The sequence below is a fragment of the Rissa tridactyla genome, chromosome 3 (genome assembly GCF_028500815.1).
Source record: "Rissa tridactyla isolate bRisTri1 chromosome 3, bRisTri1.patW.cur.20221130, whole genome shotgun sequence".
Taxonomy (NCBI): domain Eukaryota; kingdom Metazoa; phylum Chordata; class Aves; order Charadriiformes; family Laridae; genus Rissa; species Rissa tridactyla.
In genome coordinates, this window is record NC_071468.1 from 28,319,130 (window position 1) to 28,343,924 (window position 24,795).

Below are 24,795 nucleotides of genomic sequence, written 5' to 3' on the forward strand. Positions count from 1 at the left end.
CAACGCTGCCTTGAAATGCCCCACCTGTGCTCTGCAGAAGGCAAAAACGCCCCGGTGTAGGCCCTCAGTCTGCCTATAGACAGCCCTCAGAGGACCTTCGCTGGCTGTTACACAGAGCAGTGCGACGTGGAGCCACATGGCTTGTGCTACAGGTGCCATCACAGCAGTGGTGCTCTATCACTTGGGTCTACACGGAGAATTCACACACACCCATGGTGTAACGGTAGCATCCATCACAAATGCATGTATGCCAAGATGGTGAATCTGAATCGTGTTTTGCAAGGGCCTGGTATTGGACAATTCTGTGTCTTGTACCTCTTGATAAAAGAGCTGGCGTTCACACTTCACTGTGCTCCATGCCATCTTTCATATTTTATAGTTGTGGGCTAGGTGCACCTACAGGTTTGCCAGCAGTGGCTATGATTGCACAAACACGCAACAAGGAGTGTGTTAAGGACACGCTTTGCTCCAGAAAGTCAGTTAAAGTCCTGAGAGGAGAACATGGTAGCTACTGGATTCTCTGACTGATGATAGTTCAGTGAAACTTCATTTAGCACTCCCAAAAGTTTGACAGGAAGAAAAAGTGATTCCCAAAGGACTCCTCAGGAACAGCCCACAGCTACAGGCCAGATTGTTTTAGAAGACTGTTGACTGAGCCCATCTATTGTTGCGTCTGCTGCAGCTTTTCTTTTATTCTTGTCAACTCAGCATCCTCAGCTTTCTTGCAAATAATTTACCACACGTTGGAGCCATATCATGGTGGGGAAAAGAACAGGGTTTTTTTCTGAACTACTGTCATCCTTCAGATTCCAGAAAGCTATAAATATCTTCTCTTTTGCAAAATTGCTCCATATTAAAAAAAAATAAATATCCTAATAAAGGCAGGTATGCTTACTGGTAAAGTAAGTCCCCCAGCGAGACAGGGCTCTAGTCCAATTTGTTTCCCAAACAGAGCTAGGGAACTAGCAGCATCAAGGAGCAAGCCAGCTAGGAGCAGTCAAACACTGCATCCCATGTACTAGCGTTAATTTTAACAACAGAGTCCATGAACTTTTTAGAAGGCACAGAGAATACTGGGAGTGGAAAGAACTGAAGTTTTCGATGGAGGGAGATAGCATTCACATTTCGATAAGCTCCAAAAATGCCTTTTCCAAACAGAGGTGCTTTGTATTACGCCATTCCTGTTGGCCATTTGGGTTTTTTTCATTAGATGTATGAACTTCTTGCCATAGTAATAAAGGTCAGGCACTATTGTGCCTCTTTTATGATACTGACTAGCACAAGTCGTGTATACAAACCCAGGAAGTATTTATTTATGTGGAATACGTACTTAAATAGTGGACTACAAATCATTTAAAGATGCCTATGATATGAATCATACCACAATTTCACGGGTAAGTGGAAACATTATGCAACTTATTGAGTTTTTAAAGCACTAACGAATGTGAACTATACAGCAGACTCGAGTTGGACCTTTTCACCCCTTCTAATATATGCTGTGGCTATTTAATATTCCTCACTAGGGAGTAATGCTGGCATACAAGTCAGCAATATATTAGGCACTGGAGCCATGAACCTAGTGAGAACATAAACTAAACTGATTTTCAATTTTGGTACATTACAAAAAGGACTATTATTGTGAGGTTAGAGATGTCAAAGTTGGTGACCTGCTATAATGAAGTATTCCCTGCCACATAGTCAAGCATGAAAAGTAATTGGAGGCGGTATAAACTTTTCGAGGCTTAGAGTTTTTCCCCCTCCAAAATTAAATATTCTTTTCCACACACTTTTTTCTTTTTTAAATTAAAAATAGTAATTTTTGTGAAGCATCATAAAAGCAGAAATGGTGCTCCTGTGAAGTTTGCAGTTGATAAAGGAACATGTGTGTTTATAAATGAGGTCACATCTTAACGCTTGGGTTACTTACATAAGGCACTGATGAAAAGCAAGTTGCTACCTGCCAGCTAGGAATGACATTAAAATATTACAGCAGCATGTGACCAGCTTTAGAGCTTAAAATCTTGAAAGGACACAGACAATGTCCCCTTTGAAGAACATTCCTGAAGATCACTTTACAGCTTCTGCTAAGCTTTCAAACACAGAGTAAAATGCCCCATGTCTAAGCAGCAACGATAAAAGTTGTTACTTCTCAGCTGCAACACTTAGATCCGAAAAAGCGCCACTGAAGTGTGCACAGGTCTTTCAGCTTGTTGGTCAGAGAAAAGGGGTTAGGATTTAGCCTAGGGAATGGCGTATTAGCACTGTGAATCCCATACTCCAGGTGTTCATTATGGCCCCACGTCCCGATCTGCTGCGCTGGCTTTGACCAAGTTATTCCTGATTTCCCCTGGCACAAGCACTGCGTGAGCTGGCACAGCATCGCTCCCCAGGAACTAGACTGCAGAGGGCACTCCTATATAAGAAGGAATTGCAGTCTCCGGGCTCATTTACTTTTAGCCTCGACGATTTGTTGTTATTTTTTCTTCTTTAATAATTAATGACACTATTATTCCACTAAAAGGAAAATCTTATTATTCTTGACAATTGGTTTTGTTACCATTATTTAATCCCCCCCCCCCCCCCCGGTTTATACAATTACGGTGTCCGTCAGTGCTCATATCATGTTCGGGTCAGCAGCCTCAAAAATTAAACGTACACAGAGGGGCAACCTATTAATATACCATCCCTAGGCATAACTTGAGCAAAGCAGCGCAGGGAATGCACGGATGAGGACAGGGGCAGCCTTTGCCGTGTGCCTGAGAAGTCAGAGAAAGACTGTCTGAGGCAGGCCATCCATGGAGCAACATGAAAACGACTTTCCCCTTCCTCTCGTCCCCACTCCGGAAAGGTTTCTGGATGCATTACTTTGGTCTGGATTTCAGCTGTGACAGCGAGGAAAGACACAGCGTCTCAACCAACAGGTCCTGAGCCTCACAGGGTGGATTTCTGCCCCCTGAACTGCTCTTCAGGAGACAGGGATGGACAAACAGGCTGCAGCTACGTGTGGCCAGAGATCTGCAGGTTGCCCCGGGGCGGCGGAGGCAGGGGGGTGCAAAGCGGTGCGATAGACTGGGGACTTTCCGAATAGACAGGAAGGGATAAGGCTTCATGAAAATGGGCAGCTGGGATAAGGCTGCCCATAATGTAAACTACTCTCTAGAGCTGTTACATTAGGCCGATAAAACCCTGAGGTGCCTCAAGATTAGGAAAAAGCAAGTGTAGTTTATGGCTACTTTAGCCTCAACCCCCTCTTCTCTTTTTATGAATTAGATGCCTGTAGCGGCATCATCCAGCGCCTCAACCTTAAGGCTGAATAGCTTAAAGCCAACAGAATTAATTCTGGAAGTTCAGCTAGAGCCTATGCAGCTCCTACGCTGCAGTTTAAATGTGCTTCCAATATTTAGCTCTGTTTAATGAGAACAAGTCCGTACTAGCTTTGGCTTCTGCATGGGATACAGCTCATGTATCATCCAACTGACAACAGAAGGGTCATTTCGTTTCCTGTGGGTAGTGGAAAGTGATCTGCCTTTTCACACTTTACTTCTGGAAACTTGTCACAGGGAAAGTGTAAGATCAGGCTAACGCTGTGAAAAAGAGCTGACTGAGCAAGGAGAGTGGGACCTGGCTGTCGGAGCAACAAATACACTTCCACAGCTGAGCCCTGAATCATGTTTATTTTCAAACTGAAGACCTCACATTTCAAGTGAGATATTTGCTCAGTAAAATACATGCATTTCATGTTTCATTACTGCAAGCTGTATATCTCATACAGTGGTTAAGAAATGAAGGAGTGTGGAAAGGACAGTTATTTGGGGGAGCTGTAACCACAAAGATTCCACTGAATAGGATTTTCCCTTGTTCCAAACTGTTATCTCACTAGATAAAAACATTGTGCTTTATGATTAAGCTAATTGTGTTGGACAAGCCAGTCTGCAGCCCTAGAAGCCTGGATTTTCAAATGTGCTGAGCACTGGCAGCTGCATCCAAAGTCAGTGGGGGCATTTAAAGTGCAATTAAATGCAAAATTCTCTAAAAATTCAGGCCAGAGGCTGTCTGTAAAACAGGCATAGAGATGCTACCTTGCATCATAGGGATGCTCTGAACGTTTGTGGCCCCCTCCCTCCCAAAAGAGGTTAAAAATCTTAATAGATACACCACGTGGACTGAATTAATATAGTGCAAGCATATCTATTTCTATCTAATCTATCTAATTCTAGCATTCCCTAGAGCATTCCCTCTATAGGGAGAGCGTGGTATTTTTTAAAATGTATGCAATATATTTATAAATGTAGGTAATATGCATAAACAATGTGTATTTGTGTAGAAAATCTTTATAGATAGTCCATTGAAGGGAGACAAAGATGATTAAGGGACTGGCGCATCTGACACGTGAGGAGAGGCTGGGAGAGGTGGAACTTTTGAGCCTGGAGAAGAGAAAAAAAGAAGGCTCGGGGTGGGAATCTCATCAATGTGTACAAATACCCAAAGGAAGGGTGTAAAGAAGACGGAGTCAAGCCTTTCTCAGTGGTATCCATTGAAAGGACAAGAGGTGATGGGCACAAATTGAAACACAGGAGACGCCATTACGAAAAATGTAAGAAAAAACATTTTTACTACAAGGGTGATCAGCACTGGAACAAGTTGCCCAGTGAGATGGTGGAGTCTCTGTCCCTGGAGATATTCAAAACTCAACTGGACAAGATCCTGAGCAACCTGCTCTTGTTGGCTTTGCTTTTAGCAGGAAGTTGTAGTAGATGATTTCCAGAGGTGCCTTCCAACCTCAATCATTTTGCGATAAGCAAGGCAATATTTTTTTTCTAATTTTTCCTTTATTCACTTTCCTTGCAATATTGGCAGAATAGATCAACTTGTATCCCATTCTGGGTTGGGGTTCCTGCTTTTTTTCTCCTTTATCAACTCTATCTTTTCCTTTTATGGATGCTGCTCTCTAATTTGACAGGGTATTGTAGTGTTCTGGTGGGTCTCCTGAAGTTAAAACCTGTTTCTTCTTTTGTAAGTGAAGCTTCAGAGCAACATCACTGAATGCCCCACTGAGAAACAAAAATTACACAAAATATAGCCTAGAATGTAGCAGAAACTGAAATTAAAGTATTCTCCTCGATGTTACTACAGTAAAAACTGAATCTATTTCAGTGTACTTTTTCACCCGAATAGGGAAAACTCTTGTAATGGTGAGGACTAATTTGCCCATAACTACCTATAACCTGAAGAAGTGACCAAGAATGAGAGATGACATCCAAATAATAGCAGTAAGGTGAATTATTATATAAGAACATAAATTTGTAATTTGAATCATTTGGGGCAGTGGTTCTAAGGAAATAAAAATACCAAAGTTGAATACCCATAATAACAATAATTAGAATTAGCAATAAATATTGCCCTGCAGCCTGCTGTTACACCTGAGATGGTTTTGTAATCTTTTAGATGCTATGACACAGTGATTTATATACTTCTCTTCCTAAATTTTAGAGAAAAACTATATCTTATTGCCTTAACATATTTCCTGTAGTTCCGTGAATGATTCTGACTGACCTACTCACTTTACAGTCATGTTTTTATACATTTTCAAATTAGTATTTAACCATATAGTGACTGACATGACATAAACTCAGCAGTGTACCTTGCCAGGGTGATGGGAAGATTTTTAAATACAGCTGCATAAAGCATGCAAATGTAGCAAACAATTTAAATGATTAACACAGTTACAATTAGCAGGCTAGAAGATAATTACAGAATGGTTCACAATGTTTTGTTATTGTAATAGCTACTCGGATTCAGATTGTGGTAACATTCAAAAATTGTTCCGCACAACTGCAAAAAACCTGTCTATAAATACTTCACAGGCAAGCAGAGACAACACTGTGTCACATTGGGCATGCTAATTATGGAAGATCCTCAAATCAGATATTTTTTTTCTTTCACACTTTCTGCTTTTTTTTCCCCCTCTTTAACATTAGTTTTTTAACTATTTGTTCTAGGTGGCCTTCAATGATATTTCTTGCCCTTTTTTTGTAGGACTCTGGAAAATACAAGTGACTGGTATATTTATATCATGTGAGTATGTAATGAGTGCTATTAGATCATCTTTTTGCTCATTCAAAATTCTAAGTAGAATGGATCTTCTGTACCCTATCTGCCCAGTTTCAGCAATGCCTCAAGCACTGCATTTTTTTTTTATAGTGTTATTCAGGCTGCTTTTCAGACTCATTTTCATGCATGTTTTGTTTTTACTCCTAAAGATACTGATGGGGGGTGCAAAATATCACTTAATTTCTTCTAAAATCTAGCCTCAGTGTCTGTACCCGGCTTTATTCTGCCTCTGCGTTTAGATATTTTTTATTCGGGAAGAGAGAGCAGAAGTAGATGTGATTATAATATTCTAACATCCGTTAAGAGTGCTGGGTAGTTTGCTCGCCTTGTTCTTTACTTCTTCCCAGTCTGAGGAGCCTGGGAAAAGTGTAAGTTCTCTTAGTTATTATGCATTTACTGGGATTTGCTTCCCTCCTGCAATATGAATAACTTTGCTTAACAATAATGAATCTACTAACTCGAAAGCTTCGTGACATTATTGTGCCACTTCTTACATCTGTTGACCAGATTAGTATCTGTCGAATGAGATAAGAAGAGAAGGTATGATAAGAGCCTGAGAGGTGGGAGACAAAATGGGACACTGGCAGTGGAACGGAAAGACGAAGAGATCCTTTAAGCCCCAGTGAAAAGACTGAGAAGCTTGAACTAGTATTTTCTTCCTTTGAAGAAATCTATTAATGACAGGTTTTCAAGATCTCACTTTTCCTAATAGCCTGAGCTGTGGTAAAGGTTGTTGGTTTTGGTTAAAGACTGTTTCACAAATGAACACTTGTAGGAATAGCTAAGGTGGTTTGCCAACTCCTTTCTGCGCCATACATGACAACAGAAAACAGGACCAAAATAGCCAATTTAGAAACAGCAGTTAAAGGACCCAAAAGACAGTTTCCATCAAACATGCTATTTTTATGCTAAATTTGGGGTGTTCGAGCTATTTATGAAATCCAGATAGAGAGATTAACATTTCTGAATAATCCTAGAACAAATGATGAGGATTGGGATCATGCTGGGTTGTTTAACATTTTCTTCTATGAAAATATTTTCCATTATATCTTGTGGGACATTTGTAACCCAAAGGATTCATGCAAAAGTCCAGAGCATTATTGCAACAATATAGAAGGAAATGACACATAGCAATGTGATAATTTCTTACCATGAAGTCTGGATTAAAATGTAGTCAATGCCTTTGCTTGCTTCTGTCTTTGAATGAAGACATGGTAACACCACAGAGTTCATTCAGTGCAGGCAAAATTGCATGCAACATTTCTGTCTCTTCTCCTAGTGCTTTTTGAATTCAAATGAGTTATATTCGGAATGTTAAACCAAAGAGACAGCACATGAAGACTATATAAAAAATATTTATCCATCTAGGTGACACTGGGGGACACGGAGAGAAAAATATTTTCATCAACATCATTTGTACTGCAACACATTGGACGCAATGGCTGAAAGAAGGACCTCAGGCGCTGTGTAATCACATAATAAAAGGTAGTTCTTGTTCTAAATTTTGTGTTTAAAGTACACACATCAGACAGCAAGGAGAGGGAGGAGGAACACCAGACTGTGACTGGGAGGTGAGGCAAGAGAGGTTGAGTGCCCGGCTCAGCACAGCTCAGGAATCTGTATCAGCAGCAGGAACTGCTCTCCCCAAAATCTCAGCCAGCACTTCAGTAGCATTCTCTTAAGTAAAAAAAGAGAACGGTAAGACAAATAAATTGACTAACTTTTTATCTTCCTTCAATGAGAGGTTTAATTCAGTTTCAATTTGAAGTTCAGATGAGACTTGAGTCTTGTCTTATTTTGTCAAAATTATTTCATCTATCTCATACCATGGCTTTACTTCGTTATGTGTTTTACCCTTCTGGTCTTTTTCATGTGAGGTAGTAAATTCTGGCTCTTTTCAACAGTTGAAATGTCAGGACATGATCATTTTGAATGTGCTAGATGAAATCTGTGAAATGTTGCATTTCTTTTTCAATGATCTCTGGAATGAAGTCACAGTTCATTGGGCTAGAGAACTGGAAGTGACGTCTGGGGTCACCGAGTCCAGTGCAGTGAGTTCAGCCAAGTGAACAGGCACTACATCTCTTTCACATGCCCACAGACTGTTGGGTTTTTTGGTTTTGGGGTTTCTTTTACAAAGTTTGAACACTTCACTGCAAGCAGACACTAGATTAGGAAACAAGATTTTGCTCTTTGGTGGAGATTGAAGCCTAAGAGTCCACAAACAGAAAAAAAGCTTGCAGGATCAGTCATACTTTGTGCAGGCGACCTAGGGTGTGGATAATGTTGCTGGATCCTGTCCCTCACGTCAGTGGGTGCGACGAGGTCCTGACTCCACCACTACCACCCATCTCAGGGATGCTGCCCACCTCAGCTTTCTGCATCTCAGTCTCTTGGGGTTTTTTTACAATCAGCAGTTTAAATTGAAAAGGTTATTCCTTCCTCTGGTAGCTCAAGTTCTATGTTTTTAAGTAGTTTCAGGATATATCATGTCATAGGATGTTAGATACTACATTCCTTGATGCTTTTTAAATCATTGCTTCTTTCTCTTAGAAAGTAAAATTTTGTTAGAAACCTATTCAGGTTTGCTTTCCTTTCAAAAAAAATTAGGCCTTTATTTTACAAAACATTTCCTTATCCATAGCTTATTGACATCTGCCATATCAAGTTTTAGACAAACAAGGGATTTTTAGTAGGGATTTATCACTCATGAAATTTAATCTACAGATTCTCTTTTTTGTAACTGAGAAATATTTTTCAACATCAGGCCTTTTTTGAAGACAATCAGGCTTTTTTGAACATAATGGAATAATGACTTAACCTTCATTATCACATCTCCAATGCTACAATATAATACATTTGCTTAAGTCTGGGAGAAGGAAACCAAACCAATTTATTATAGCCTGTTGATTCACACTCACATGCTGTGCAGTTCGTGCGAAGGTCCCGTTTACTTTTTCACATGAACTGCCACAGCATGATTTAAATAGAGATTTCTCTAGCAGTAGTGTTAAGGGTCCTCATTAACATCACTTCTGGAGTCACTGGGCCAAATATATCCCTAGTGCAATTCCACTGATCTCAGTGGGGTTATCCTTAAGATATATTTGGTCCATTGTTTCTACAGAATCTCTTTGTTCTTTTTTGATCTCTTTAAGAATTTTGTTACTTTGAACATTTCTCACATAGCAAGTCACTGTGCTGAACAGTTAGCAATATTTACAAGCAATTTCTCAGGTATTTCTACCTATTTGTACACTGAAATAAGCCATTATATCTTATAACGTTTTTATATTTCTTGTTTTTATTTAATAATCTAAGAATATATCCTGTTTTCCAGGAAAATCAACAAACATAGTAAGTTTCTCTTATTGTTTATTCTCTTATTGTATATTGTTTTATTTTTTATTTGTAAAAAATTCCAAAACTTGATACAACTACCAAAAATAATCTCAGACAGACTGCAGGTGCATTGGGCATTATTTTCTGCCCAGCTCTATTGCTTGCAATTTTTGGAAACAAATAATAATTGAGTAGTGATACTCTCGGGCCAATATATTCTCACATTGAAAACTCTGAGCTTCTCTGATGTTCTATATCAATAGTGAATGTTTGTCTTCATTAGCTGGGTGGGGTGTTTTTATTTTTTTCGATTAGGAAAAAATGTATGCAATATTAAAAAAAAAAATTTAAAATCAACTGATACACAAAATTTGGCACAAGCTAGATTTGCAGTTGATGACCATTCTGTACATTATGCATATGCATGTGATTTACATGACTTAGATTTTTGTTCAGGAGAATGAAAGGTCTGGGTAGGGAAGACAGCATACTAAAATGAAATCATCCCTATGACAAATGGTTGGGTAAATGGAAAACACATCTCATTCTCAAAACACCATGCCTTATTCCTTGCTGTATATTACTGCAGTTTTACACAGGCATTTGGTGGCCTTGTTAATTTATATTAATTTTCCCAGCAAACTTCTAACTCAGCACATAGACCTCTTTATTTGTTTTTGCATTCGAAGATTCTGTCAGATATTAACAAAGATAATACAGATAATACATAGGAACCATAATCGGCAGAGGAAAGTGACTTGGACTGGGACCCCTGGTTCCCTGAGCTCATACTTATCTTGCTGTCAAGATCTTTTTGTTCTCCAAACTCTTAAAATAATTAAGTCCTAACGCGAGATTGCATTCTGCAGGGAACAGCCTACAGGCTCCAGAGGAATTAAACCACTGCTGCTTGAAGAAGTGACATTTGTGTCTGATGATAACAAATGGGTCTGGAAATGCTAGCATGGAAAGCTCTGCTGCCAGCGTGGCCTTTGCTTTACACACAGACGCACGCATTCAGGGAAGTGCTGCAAAAGAGGCGCACCTGTGGGTTGCATTACTTATTCAGATACAGGGCTGTAATTTTTTGCAAAACTTCCAGTCCCTTTGAGTATGCTATTAACACCGAAGGCAGAAATGATACTGCATCTAAATAAGGATGTGAAAACCTCTCATTTAAAACTACTCAGAGGCAAAGCTTGTGTTTAAACTTCACACGCAGGATCGGTTTATGTTTATAGAGATTTATATGTGAGACAGAATGGAAAAATGTAATTCAGTTTTATTTAACATCTCTCTCAAAATCCTAAAGAACTGCTTTCAGATGAATTAGGTGCTGGTAAGTGCAGTGACTAGGTAGGCAAACATTAACAGCCAAGCTTCAGTCAGTAACAGCCCTGCATGTTATATTACGTGTTAAGAAATAGAATGTTAGTTAGAAACCTGGGGTTGTCCCTGTGCTCTTTTCAAAAGTGCAGTGTGATCATTTATCTACAAAACACTAGAGCTCAGATAAAGTGCTGAAGGTCTCTTCTGAAAGCTGGTGCCTTCAGGCAACACCTGGTACATCACTGAAGTGTTTGTATTATTATACCGCTCCAATCTCAGTGTGTTATTCCTGTCTTCCTGGTCCACAGATCACTGAGACTGAATGGCAACCTGTTGAACCATATTTTAACTCTGATCTTTGCACGGAGTGGTCCATGAACAGAATACAGTCATAAAATGAGGCATTAATCTATAGTCTCCATTTCTTGATCAGCTCCTTGGATTTCCTTGTATCAGCATCACAGAGAGTGTGTGAAGTTATGATTTTGTGTCACATAGCATCTGGTCTTGTGCAACACAGTGGAACCTCCTGAAGCAAGAATACAAGAAACAGGACAGACAGTGTGTGGTCTGCGGGTGGACGTGCTCTGTTGAGCGCACTATCCTCGGGATGCACATATTGCAAAGCGCAGGAGGGACCCAGAGAGTAGGGGTGCCATTCTGACATGCTCAGAGTGCTCTGGGGGGCTGGCAGCAGCTCTTCTCCCCACTGAGCCTCAGGGCAACTGGATACTGATTGGAAATTAAGAGCATATGAGACCTTTCACAGATAAAACCTTGCATGTGTGGCCGGGGGGGGCATTTCCACCTGACAGCCCCTCTTGGAGCATTATGGCTGGGTCTATGCTGTGCTCCTAAACCACTCCTAAAGGCCCTCCTCCTGGGAGCTCTTCATCTGCACCATCACTGCAGGCTTTCAGAGAGCTCCTGAGCACCACAGGGCCTTCACATCCTCACCATCCTGTGGCACAAGCCAGGAAGAGTGACCTGAAAGGCTTTGCACAATGTGAGGTGCTGATTTTTGTTCGTGCCTAAGATCTTCATTGCAAGCAAAATCCAAATTTTGGCTAGAGGAGAGCTGAAACGCAAACAGCTTTCTCATAGTCATATTTAGAGTATAAGAAAAATCTATAACATTTTATCGACTCATTCTTAGCTCAGGGGCCGGCCCTCAGAGTACAAAACCTCAGTTACGCCAGCTTTATGAAGAGAGAAAAGAACAAGGACTTAGGGTCTCAAAGTGCATAGATCTGGACTGTGTTGTAATAAACCCATTCAGGGCACTGGTAAAATCTGCTTTCCAGCAAAATGAAATGAAATGAAATGAAATGAAATGAAATGAAATGAAAAACACCTCATCGCTTTTGTGTTTAATTTAATTTAAAAAAAAACCCTCTATGTGCAGAATCATGCGTGGCCATTTTAATAACTCTGGACCCACTGTTAGTTGAAGGACACAGTTTCTTGGATGAAGTACTGGAAATTATTTTAGTATTTTCAGTAAAAATAACTAACAGTGATGAGTAACTTCCTGGCTAATAAGTGCATCGGGCAATGCACATTGTTCCTCAACCTGATAAACTCTTAGCAGGGAACTTCCCTTCTCTGGGGCTGCTGCTCTGCCCCGGGTTTTTGCCTCTTCAGAACAGGCAGATCTGTATAATCTAGAGTCAAACATTGAGCAACCAGTACCACCAGGGCAGTGTTTTTAATGAGAAAAGCAGTTAAATAAATGGAATGTCATTAAGACATACAACTGTTTTGGAGATGATGCCACCAGTATAACAGAAAGTTACTTTAACATATTACTTGCTATACATTTATTTTTAATGCATATGAAATTGTAGAAACAAACCACTTTAACTAGCTAAAGAAATGGAGACTCTTTGCACACGCTATTTAAAATCCCGGTAGTATTTCAGCCTCTTGGAGTTGTCTCTTGAACTGTCAAAGAAAGATCTGGACAGTCTCTAAGTGTCTCTGACTGTTAAATCCTTAAGTGACATGTATATGTATATATGCTTAAGGAATGGGTCAACTTGCAGACAGAAATGTCCTGATCTTAAAAAAAGAGAAAAAAAGAAAAGATGAAACAGATTGGTGATTGGAATACTGCTGTGAAACTCCTTGCTCTCAGTTGACTGGGTTTGTTCCAAGATTCAGTGTTCACTTAAACATGGTATGAAAAAAAGCGATGTGGCCAAATATTCCTGTCATATGCTTCAGCAATTTTTTAGACAATGCTTTGTTCTGTAACTACTTAGTTCAATGCATTCAACATACACTTCCAAACCTGCTGGACCATTTCTCCTGCAGCAGTCAAAAATCTAAAGACACTTTAACCTAATAAGTGGCTGTGTTTTTCTTGGTTTCTGTCTATAGTGAACTTTTCCCATTCAGAAAGGATAATTTTTTAATGCAGTTGGGCATATGTTAAGGTCTAGTTGGCTTTAGCTCGATAGCAATGACACACATAGTAATCCTATTCTGGGTCTTGCAACCATCCTCCTCATCTACCACCTCTTTATTCTTTGTTGTGAATCTTCCAATTAATTAGTGGCTCATGTGAGAGTCACAATGTTATTAATAAACTAGACGAATTTTAGCCATTACTACATTCTTCCCCAGGTGAAATGAAGACCATCCCTTTCTCTGGAAATCAGTCTTTAACTGCTAGCAATGCACAGGTCTAAGATCTAAGATCAGACTTCTGCAAAGTACTGGTTAACCAGTACCAGACAGTGGGAGCTGGAAGAATCACGGAGGAAATGGTAAAGAAGGAAAAGGAGGGTTTGAATATTAGAGTCCTTAGACCTGCTTCTTTGGATTTATTTTTTTTCTCAGTTCTGAAGATGGAAAGTAATTTGGCTCCTTGGTTTTCGCAGTATGAGCACCACTAAAACATTATTTGGTTTGCTTTCTTAGCAAATTTTGAAAAATGTTTGTAAACAGGGTAACACAGACAACGCGGCATAATCTGTTGCGAGTCATCACTTTCATTCTCAGTCAAAGTTCTTTATTTCTCAGCTTTGTGGCATCCTAGAGATATCCCCCATGGGGACCACAATGATGATATAATTATTGTTGTTTTGACCCAAGAAATTCAGCGCCTTTCTTTGAGGGGGAACTGAAACTCTTGGTAAACAGAAACTTCCCAGATATCCAAGGACAAGAGTCAAATTGCTCAAGCTATTTGGCTTTACACAGCTGCAAGGAAGACCAGCTTCAGGGAAGGACAATTAAAATTATTGTATGACAGGTAATTTATTATTGCATTGTAATTAAATGCAACATCATAACCTGGAAGCAACACTATAAACTAGATAGTACTGGATGAAAGAGACTGGATTATTGTTTTCAGCCTGGATAACGAATATTCCCCAGGTATCAGATTCCCATGAGATGCCAAACGAAGTAACAAGTTAATTCATACTCATATCCTCTCTTTTTTTCCAGGAAGTTCAAAATAGCTCTACAGGGACATTTCAGTCAGATGAGTATACAATTTCAACATTTTGCTAACACCTAAGGTCCTTTTGCCTTGTCCATATCAACAACTGTTAAAGGAAGACTTTATTTAGACTTTGTTTAGATTTCTTGCAGCCCACATATCTTTTAGATACTTTGAATATCTAGTACTGAATGATTTTGCATATCATGACATCTTTATCTAAAACAACAGTAGTTAATATCATCAGGGTCAGCCACTGCAATGTAATGGTATATATATACATTATTTCAAAAAACCCAAAAGGATGAAGGATGGAGCCACCATCTTACAAGACCTGTGGGGATAAAAAAAAAGCATGAAAACAATCTTCAGTATTTTTTTTTTATTGTGCACCCATTGAGGATAGAGTTGGTTCCCTGCCTTTGGGGAAAACAAGAAGAAAAAACAATTTTTAGTTTTACTAGAAAAAGTCAATCTGAATTCCATGCCTCTGGAAAAATTCTTGCAGAAGATGGTAGTGTGGAGACTATTTCAGCAATCGGGGAAACCCCATGAAAGAACATACAAAGAATGCTAATGCATTTTTTTACATACTGAATTTGAATCACCTCAAACAATGTGACTGACGTGCATCGACAGGACAAAGAATTATATGCAGCTAAACTTCAACTTTTGTTCCTAACTTTAGACCAAATGAGGTCCCGCAGAAGGTATCTCACAGCTTCCAATCCATATACATACTTTGCTAGAGCAAAATGCTTTCCATGTCCTGCTACGATTGGCAGAGAGATTTGGTTTTAGTTGAATATGAATTTCATAAAGAATAAGAAAATAATCAATTAGATGTGAAATCCACAGAAGGAACTTAAAAATACCCTGATTCACTAAACTCCGGTTAGGCACCAAGGCTGTGTGGGGAGAGCTGGGCACATAAGAATAGGCTTTGCAAAGTCTGACATAGTGCTTGGAGAGGCACTGAAGCCAGGCAACAGGAAAAGTTCAGCACAAAATTCCAGCTTTCCCTAGAGTTATACTGCATTCATACCCGTCACCTAGGTTGGGGTGGCACATATAGGAGAAAACCAAGGAAAGAAATGTGCAAATGGGGCTTTAAAGTAAGGCTTACTTGGAAGGAGAATGCTAGAGGTCTATTCCCTGCTCAGTTTAACATAAAATACTGAACTATTAATCAGACTAGTCTGAAATATTCATCTCTCCCCTTCCAGGCAAGTTCCCTAACCTCAAAGCCAACAGCTTAACAAGTATTTAATTATTTCATTCAAAATGGAACAGTTTCCACAGAAATATTCAGAGGCTCCTCTCAACGCAGATTTCCCCAAGGCACCCTCCAGAAATTTTTGGAGAGACAATTTTAGCCAGAATTCTGTTGGACAAAGGGAAGGAAAAAAACCAGGTTTTTCAAGTCCCAAAGGGATGATCTAACTACTGAGGTGCTGGGTAAAAGCATGAAAGCAAGAACAAAAGCCAGTGTGCTAAGAACAGTCAAGAACTCCATGGATCTTCAGATCTAAATTTTTCATTAAACACGTGGCTGACTGAAATATAGGGACCACAGTCCTAAAGGCTCCACTGAGACTTGTTGTGGAACAGATTTTGAATAGAGATTGTTTTAGCTCTACTTCCTTTTTTGGGGTTCATTTTTTTTTTTTTTTCATTGGTTGTTACTGTTGTTAAACCATTTTTTTGTAGCTGTTGTTAAACTATCTCTCAGCCATCACTTTGTTTTCTTCTCAGAACTTTATTTATTACTGCAGATGATTAGTATCAGATTCATGAGTGAGGTCATCATTTCCAGAATTTCTTTTTGCCTTCTGTAATTATGGTGTCTAGTTTTTGAGTTGTTATCTACAAAATTTTCATGCTTTGCAGACATTCTGCAAAATTTGGAAAACAGTAAAGAAATTGAGGATGAGATTTCTGAGGAAGTTCTTGCAATCATCTTACAAAAAAGCCTTGCTCTGGAAACCGCTAATGCAATTGATTATATCCAGGACATTCACAAGTATTTCTCTTAACTGTGTTTTAAAAACTTCTCCTGAAAGAAACTCCACAACCTGTCCAGGAGCTTGCCAGAGTGACAGAGAGACTGGAAAATATGAATTCTTAAAGGAGTCTGATTTCCAGAAGGCACATGCTCAGGCTTCCATAAAAATCACAGGCTTTTTTTTACATCCTCCTCAGCTAGCCAAGTGAATTAGAGAATCATTGGTTTCCAAAATCACATCTGTAAATGAGGTCCCTGTATCAAAGAAGTTGCTATTGAGTTAGATTGCATAGGCTACAGATGAACAAAATACTCATATGAGCCACAGGTTGCAAGCAGGTCAATTGAGGGTTCGGACTTAGCAATCAGTCCATTCATTCCTCTGATTTCTCTCCACAGTTTCTGGCTTTTGACAGGGCCTGATGCAGGGGTGGGGCAAGTTCCTTCTCTCTGGCCCTTCTTGACCGTTCTTTTGTGGTTTTATGGGAGTGTCACAGAAGTATATTTTGAGGAAGAGGCCAAAGAAAAATAGTCAGCAAAATGACAATGGATGAAAATATTGAGACCTGAGTGGCAGAGAGTGGACCTTAGCTGTAATTTCCATATGGCCTCTAACATCACAGTAATTGTGTCATCATTGCTAACCACTATTTAACCTTACTACCAGCTATTCTCCAGCAGTAGAGCGGGTGCTCAACATACCAGGAGAGGAGAAGGTTAGAAGCAGAAGTGCACAGACACTTCCCCTTTGCCCAGTGGGGAGGCATGCCTGGGTCTCACCATCTTGGCCAGAGAAGAAATGGAACTACTCCTAGAATGGGTGCCCTGCTGGTTTTAGGTGAAAACCAGAGAATTTCTGGGAGCAGGATGAGCCTTCCTGGAGACTGGAAAGCAGCAGCTGCTCCAGATTTATGAAGAGAGAAGGATTGAGAATTGGCTGCTTTGTAAATGTAAAGACTATAAAATCAGTAACTTACACAGAGTAAGTAACTGGGCACAAAAGAAGCATGTAAAAAAGATGGAAAGGGACTATGAGGTCTCACAAACCACAGGAGGCTGAAAAAGATGAAGCAGTATTGTAGGCTTCAGTGTGTTGTACCAGGCCTTATATAAAATAAGAGACCTGTGTCTAAGGCAGAAGTTGAAAAGATGCATTTCTGGAGCAGCTGATTTGAATAATGAGGAAGGCAAGGATCACTGGGTATCAGTTTAGGTGGTCTGGTGTGCGTCCGTTGTTACACACGGGGCGATCAGCAAACACACTCCTGTGTCACAAAGCACAGGTCTAGTGTTTTTGCATGAGCCATTTTCATCCTGGAGTATTTCTCATTCCCATCTCAAAAACACCAGGGGAGTTACCTCATGTGTTCTTGTTTCTCTCCACAGATTACAACAGACAACAAAACAAGCTACTGTAAGTTGGTAAGTTGTGGGTACCAAGCCAAAGTATCAGTAGCTTCTTTTTTTTTTGTTACGTGGCATCTTCCAGTATATGTAAAGTGCTACAGACTTTTGTCCAGCTGGAAAGTCACTCTTCTCAGCCAAAATAAAACAGTTCTGTTACTTGGTGGTAGCAGGAATGAGTGTCTGTGAATTTCATGGGCTGGTGACTGGGGCATCTTGCCAGGCACAAACAGCTTGTGAGGGAAGAACATTATCTGTAGGAAGTATAATGTAAATTCTTTATTATTGCTTATGACCTTGTTTTTTGAGGGGAAGAATTTGCTACTGTTGAATTTGGTTACTACTCTGCAGTTCAGAGCAGCACCTATTGTCTCTTTCATGGTATTGGAAGATAGGTAGGTAAATAAAATATAATGCTTTTGTGTAATGTTTATTTCAGTGGCAGATACTAAAGTTGGAGAAGGTGAGTCAACTGGAGTTTATTTATAATAGTGCAAAAGCTTGCTTTTTCAAAGTCTGAACTACCTGAAAAAGATTGAAGAAGTTTAAATTACTAACACTGTTAAATAGCATCAAGTTCCTAATATTCAAAACCAGACTTTCCAGATAAAGAGGAATGTTGGACAAAAGAAAACAACAAATTTCCTGACTACTCTGTAAAATTGAAGCAGAAAAAACCATTTTGAGTTACCTAAACAATTGGATGAACCAAATAGTCTGGAAAATTTCGTTTCATGTCTGACAAAGTTAGACAAAAAGTTCCCGTGATTCAAAGTGCTAAATCTTCAAGTACTGCTTTTTTATATGTCAGAATTACAAAGGAAGAAGATTTCTAAATGAAAAATTGTTTCCTCCACACACTCTCTCCTTCTCTCCCTCCCCTCCTGCCCCAAAAAAATGAAGAAAAAGACACAACATTTTTATCTGGTTAATATTTGGGTTTTTTCATTAACAATAAGGTAAAAGCAGAAATGAGTTCTGTTCTCTAGGCTTTACATTTATTCTCAGGGAAAAAAAAAAATCAGCTAAAAACGTTTTTCTGGATCTACTGAAGAGTACAGCCTGTCAGATCCAGCAGGTCACTTGATCATATATTTAATTTGAAACATGTGGGAAGGCCTGCTAATTTCATTTGCCTTTGCAATTGATCAGGGGTGATTCTTAAAGCTACCACTTCACACAAAACTAAACTTGCCTAGTGAATATGTATTTCAGACACATTAATTCCTATTCCCTCCATAAAAAAATCTAACTTCTTTGCTATACTTGTAAGGAACTCTTTTCTTCAGAAAAAAAATCTGTGATTTTAAAATGGAACCTTGTTTTAAAAAAAAAAAGAGGAAAAAAAAAGCTTTTGCTAAAGAAATATCTCGAACTTGTAATTCAAGAATGTGGCATTGTAAATAACTTTAAAGTAATTTTTCTTGGGTGAGCTCAAATGAACGATTCCCAGTGGGTTCTCTGAGGATGACTTGTTTTATTTGAAGCATTTTCAAGTTTAGAATTTCTTGTCCCTAGTAAACTGTGTAAATGACACTTTCTTGAAGCGTGTTTTTTGGAAATAGCACGGTTAAACACACAGCAGCAAGTTCCCTTCTCAGTCCTTCACATCCTTCTTGCTAGCTACAAGCAGTAGTTTTTTGGGTGTACAAAACACAAACAAAGTCTGTTGCAATCTTTCTTGAGCAACACGAGCCTTACTTAAACGGGCACTAAATACACTGACAGCACTAAAATTAAAAAAAAAAAAAAAAAAAAAAAAAAAGAAATAGAAAGAAACCAATCATTCAACAGTAGCTTAAATCTTAATCCAGCTGCCCAGAGGGTAGAAAAATAATTGTTTTTATGGTAAAATTAGTAGCTTCAAATATTTTATGGCTCAAAAAGGAACAAGAAGAAATGTATGTATAAAGGCACTCTCTTTTGTCATTGTTTAGCTTCATCTGCTTCTGACCCCCATGGCATAATATTATATTCCAGGAAAACGGCTGTTTTCACTCTTTCCACTTGCTCCAATATTCTCATACTTCTGATATTTTTTTTCCACTGATGCAAGAAAGAAAGAAAAAAAAAAAAGAAAACAAAGGAGGAAAAAAACAATTACTCACATCTAAAATTATACAGTCAAGGAGCTAACAATTGAACGAGAAATGCACAGCCTCAGTTGTCCAGCATCAAACCCTTACCTTCAGGCTGCATGGCTGTTTATAAGAAGGAAAAGGAAAGCCTCTTGCACCCCTCTTGGAAAACTGAGAGAAAAACAGTTGGCTTGACACATGCACTGCAAGTTCCTCCGATCCACCAAACACTACCCAGAGTGTCCGTCAGGCTGTGTCTCCTTCTCCTCTGAGGGTCTCACCCCAGCCTTTTCTTTAGGACTGCCATGAGCACTACCAGGAAGGAGTTGCTTTGGATCTTTCTTTGGTTCAGATAGACCATGGCACACTGACCTTAACTTGCATTTGGGAAGGCGTTGGTAACTGCTGCTGTTTGGAGACTAGTTGCTCTTTATTTCAGTTATAATGAGATCAGCATAACCCTGATGTCACTTATAGTCAGAAAGTTAGCAAAAGCTCATTGTCAGCCTCAAAGAATAAAAAAATAGGTAAGGAAAAGCCTGAGTTAATTCCTGTACCTCCACATTCTCTATGGGGGAAAAAAAAAAGCAATACTAAGGAAAGAAACTGGCTAAAAAACTTAAGAATCTGAAACATAAAGAGGAGGAAAGTATTGTATTTGATTTCTGGATTCTGCAGTTTAGAGAAGCATTCCATATTTTCAAAATTGTTCTTGCAGTCACAGAAGCTAGAAATTTGCTTTGTCATTTTAAGGAAAATTGTGTTCTTATCTTCTAAAAACACCATCATGAGACTCAGGTGAAGTAGAGCCAGTCACATGCATGACAAATAACACTTCCTCAGACAAATGGAAATTCCCAAGATCCCCACTAGAGGAGAGACACAGAAGCCTGTGGGAGCTGTGGTCTGACTGGGGAATTTGGACACAAGTCGTGTGTCCTGTACTTACACAGGGGTTAATCAGAAGGCTGTTTGGGTATTTGTAGCTTAAAAAACTAATTCATATAACATTCATCTTAAAAAGGGAATGAATTTATGAGAGAAGGAACAGAAAGAGAAAGCTATACATCCGCTCTCAGGGAACATCACATTCCTGGGCTGATTGCTAAAACACGCTAAACTAGGATGTTTGCTTTTAGTTTAGCTTAGTGTTGTACTTGAGGAACGGAAAGATCAAAGTACTCTCTCTGAAGATATTTGGCTTTCTAAAGCCTGTGCTGACATGTGGCGCACCTGGAACAAGGCTGCAGCTACATGTTCAAGTCGCCTCCTTGGATGTAGAGGTATTTCAGTATGTAATCCAGTGCTCAGGGAATTTTCCTCTGTGGACAGGGGACTGGGGTGTGTGTGTCCTTGTGTAACCACAAGTTGCGGTGCAAACATTTATCCTTCCCAAATGGGTCTGATTGTTCTTGAAATAAGGCAACACTATACCTTCATGGCTGTATGAGTGTAGTTATTTCATCTGAAAAAGAAAATTAAATCAATCCCCTATGTTAGAGTTACACAGACAAAGCCATTTTTCATAGGTTGGCCTTACTCAAGGGAAGCAGGGCTGACAGCATTTTACAAACCAGAAATCTTTTATTTGGAATTTTTTTCTTGGATTGATTTTTGTTTTGGAACTTCTCTAAACACTATTTAACTTCAAAAATATTCTGACCAAGCTGTACCATATGACATGCTATAAACACAGAATCTACAAGAGCTGCTTTCATTCTCTTCTAAAAGTCAGGCGCTTTTATTTAGCGGGGCAGGCTTACAGATGTTTCAGTGGATCTAATGCTAGGAAAAAAAGATCTGACAACGCAAGCCATGGTAAATCTAAATAGGCTTTCTGTATGCACCACTAATACATAAAGCCTTGAGTTCTCACACAGCATTGAGGTATTGCAGCGCTGACAGAAAGTAAATTCTGGTTTATAAACTGCACACAATTGTGAGGTAAATTAGTGGGTGTCCCCTGAGGGTGTAAAAAAAAAAAGTATGAAGCAGTAACTAATCATAGAACAGAATTAAAACAAGGATCTATTTTCCATAAAGCCCCCAAGGAATTTTTACAGTCTCATCAGTTTGTGTGGTGTCAAACAGGGCAGCTCTGTTGTGGTTAGCAAACATTAGCGTGTCCTCTTCATAATCCCATCCATGCCTAGAGTAAAAGGGGCCCCATGTCAAAAATGTTCCAGATAATGCCTCTGCTGACTCTGCAGATGTGGGTTTGCTCACTTCTGAGGTGCTGGCACCCTCTTAACCTGCTTGTAGTGCAGCAGGACCGAAACCCAAAGTGTCTTTTTCCAAACTGTGTCCCAAGATACAATCTCAACTCCAGAAGCCGAGGAGTGAGTGGGAAAGTCACCGAGCCCCCTTTTCCCCTTGGAAGCCTTTTCTCACATGAGGACTTGTGCTGTGTACCTTGAGTCTTTTTTTTTTTTCCTGTGAGGCACATGTGGGAGCACTGTCAGCCCAGTCAGCAGCCTCCCCAGGTTACATATGGCACAGGGATAAAGAGCCGCAGAGCATCCTCTACATTTACTTGAACCAGAGCTATTTACAGAGCCAAGCTAGTTCCTGAAAACAATAAGCCCCATGGAAAAACCTTACCTTACTTTTCTGCCCCTTGTGAAATATTTCCATAGTTAGTATCTATCATGCATACATCAGTTCTATCCAGAGGTTAAAAAGGGCATCCAAGTAGGCGGTCTTAGGTTGTTTGGGTTTGTGGTATTATAAAGTTTTCGCAATGACTATGCTGATATTTTTAGAGAGGTGTAAAAATCGTGTCAGATTACTGTTTTCTTCAACTCTTTATTCCTGTCAGCTAGGAATCTTCTAAGGGAAAACCATTTCCATTTTGATTCTAATCCTTCTTCCAGATCATTCGGGCTACCATCGTCATACTTTACTGTTCTACACCCTTCCCTTTTTCGGGAAATGTAGGGTTATCAGACACACATAAGAGATTCCAATGGCCAGTTCCTTAGGAACAGCCATAGTCTCAGCTCTGTGATTAGAAGTAGAATAAGTTTTCAGGACTATTTCTGAGTGCTGCTGAATTCTCAAAAATCAATCGTGTATTAGGATGTTTCGCAGAACACTGTTAGATATAAAGCTCCTTCCAAATTCTAAACGACCAACTCCGATCATGAAAAAACAACTCCTGCCAAGTTTGCCACACCATATAGATAACAATAGTTGTTGCTGCCTTTTTGAAGTCCTGAAATACTGAAAATGAAGTCCCTGGATACTTTAGCCAGTAGAAATTTGGCTATTTCCACTGCAACTGCTACAGCACCAAATTTAACACCAAAAGAATTTTTAAAAAAGAGTTATTATTTTGTCATAGCAGTTGTATTAAGAAGCACTGACAAATTTTCCCTGCTTCTGGTTTCACTCTCCCATGTGAATTAATGTGTTTCCCACTCCATGACAGATTATCCAGTTACCAAGCTTTAAGCATAAACCAAACCTTTCTGAAACTGGGACATCTCAGGACTAAAGTAACTTACTTAACTGACTGATAATGAATTCTTCCTTTTAATACAGTAAAATGGGTCTTGTTAAAGGAAAAACTCCATTCAACGGTGCTCAGAAAAAAACCCCAAAACAACATGTTTTCTTATCCACAGCTAGTTAGGTAAGTTGTATACTTGCACAATATCTGGATTGCACAGAGTGAGTTTTCTAAACAGCTCTATTAAAAAACTAGGTTTGGGCATAACCGATATCACCTATCGCTCTTTAAGAGCAAAGATTGTTTACAGGGAAATCTTGAAGTCTTTTTTGTTTGCTTTAGTGCAAAGTTCATGATGAAAAATTTGTCTTCCTAAAAAGAGTCTCCTGGGGAGGAAAACCTGATGGAACATAGAATTAATGTAACTGTCCTGTTTAGATTAACACTTAATCAGGTCCCATACAAACTAATATAAAATATTTAGGGACTTGATATAGAATATATGCTTTGCATGGTTTCTTTTTAAAGGTTCCTGCATGCGATACACCAACCATAGCTTTATGTATTAAATTCTGCAGGGTGGTTCAAAACCTCTGTAGAGTATTTTCTATTGAGTGCTATAGGATCTTTATCTGCAACATTATTGATTTACATAATAAATGCCCAGTTCTATATAACTCTTTTTTTTAAAGTGAATTCTTCCACTTTCAAAGGCTGTAGGTTTAGGCCCTTATTAAACACCATTGGTAGTGATGAGTACTTGCAATTCCATCTGAACCAACTGGATAAGTAGTTAGGATTGGCTCCAACAAGAGTTCCACATACAATGCCATGTGAGGCACAGACGCAAAATTCACCACTTATATAGATTTGGTATGATTAAGTTTGTGGCATAGCATATTAACATATGCTATTGCTGCATTTGCCTTTATAACTAGCTGTATTTCTGGTGTTACATAAAAATGTTGCTGGCACTCATTGGGAATGATCATTTTACTTGTGTCTTAAAGATTCAAGTAACAAAAAAATAAATTAATACAAAATAGAACTATACTTCCAACCATCACTTAGTTGCTAGTACAATGTTTCTCAGGAATGCAGGGGAAATAATTTTAAAACTTTTTAGCATAGTTTGAACAGTTTGCTTGGTAGTGCTGTTTTTTCTCTCTGCAACTGGATAACCAGTCTACCTCAAGTGGAAAATGCCAGACAAGTGGAAGAAAATAAAAATCTGCTTAATGAAAAAAATCTTAAATTTTTGCTATTGAGTCTCTACAGGAGTTTAAACTCTTCTGTTGCATGTACATACATTTATCCTCTGTAAGATCATGCTATAGGCAGATGTAAAACCATAATATGTCAACCACTGTTCTGAACATTGTGTTACAGGGCATGGCTGAGTTGTACAGGGTACCATGATACAGAAGCATTTGAACTAGCTACTTCCACACAGTTTGGCAGTGACAGCAGAGAGCTGTACTAAAGCTAACTGTACCATTTTAAAGGCTGAATGAGCTTTCTCCCTCTTCAAAGGAGGGAGAAGCTAGGGAGAAGCAGCGTTCAATAGGTATGAATCTTTCTGCTTTGAGAAGGAAGTCCATGTTCACACAACCTGCTTATACGT

The 24,795-nt window shown here is 39.1% G+C and overlaps 1 protein-coding gene and 1 long non-coding RNA gene across 2 annotated transcripts in view; one reads left to right on the top strand and one right to left on the bottom strand.

Moving 5' to 3' along the window:
- Positions 1-24,795, bottom strand: part of LOC128907450 (uncharacterized) — a 118,498-nt gene that overhangs the window by 53,479 nt on the left and 40,224 nt on the right. The window lies entirely within an intron of this gene.
- Positions 9,421-24,795, top strand: part of LOC128907445 (uncharacterized) — a 40,329-nt gene continuing 24,954 nt past the window's right edge. Inside the window, exons 1-3 of the mRNA XM_054196348.1 lie at positions 9,421-9,468; positions 10,323-10,500; positions 17,625-17,652. The gene's annotated coding sequence lies outside the window, so the exon portion shown is untranslated. The remainder of the gene's footprint in view (positions 9,469-10,322; positions 10,501-17,624; positions 17,653-24,795) is intronic.